The following is a 583-nucleotide window of genomic DNA, read 5'->3' on the forward strand; positions in this document are numbered from 1 at the left end:
AAGAGAGAAAAGAAAAAGAGAGAAAGAAAACAGCAAAAGAGACAAGAAAAGAGAGAGTGAAACAGACAGACAGACAGGGATGCTGAGCCAGGATATTTGGGATTCAGAGCATCTGTTTATGTCACCTGAGCTGGGTGGGAATTTTCTACTGGGGGAAAAAAGAATCAAACCGTTAACCATTAACCAACATGACGTGGTTGGAAAAAATTTTCTTGCACCAGAGAGAGATTTTCTCATCATTAATCAGGGCTGTCTTAAATTGAGGGACCTTGGAAGTCTCAGCAATGGACCAACTACTACAGCCTTGCAAACTCTCCCCTCACGGCTTCGAAGCCAGATTTTCTCAACCTCCGCCATTTTGACACATGTGGACTACCACTTCCAGAATTCCCCAGCCAACTGCAATGCATGGACTTCAACTCCCAGAATCCCCCAGGGATATTAAGGGTGTGCTCACTGGATCTGACCTGATAGGACCAGTAGATATCCTTAAGGGAAAAGTGAATCCCGCAGATAAACCTGGTCTTGTGTTGTGGAGGGCTTTTAAGGTGAGGACTAGCACCTTGAATGGTGCATGGAGAGA

The sequence above is a fragment of the Natrix helvetica genome (assembly GCF_964273705.1).
Source record: "Natrix helvetica genome assembly, chromosome: 6".
In the NCBI taxonomy this organism is placed as follows: Eukaryota; Metazoa; Chordata; class Lepidosauria; order Squamata; family Natricidae; genus Natrix; species Natrix helvetica.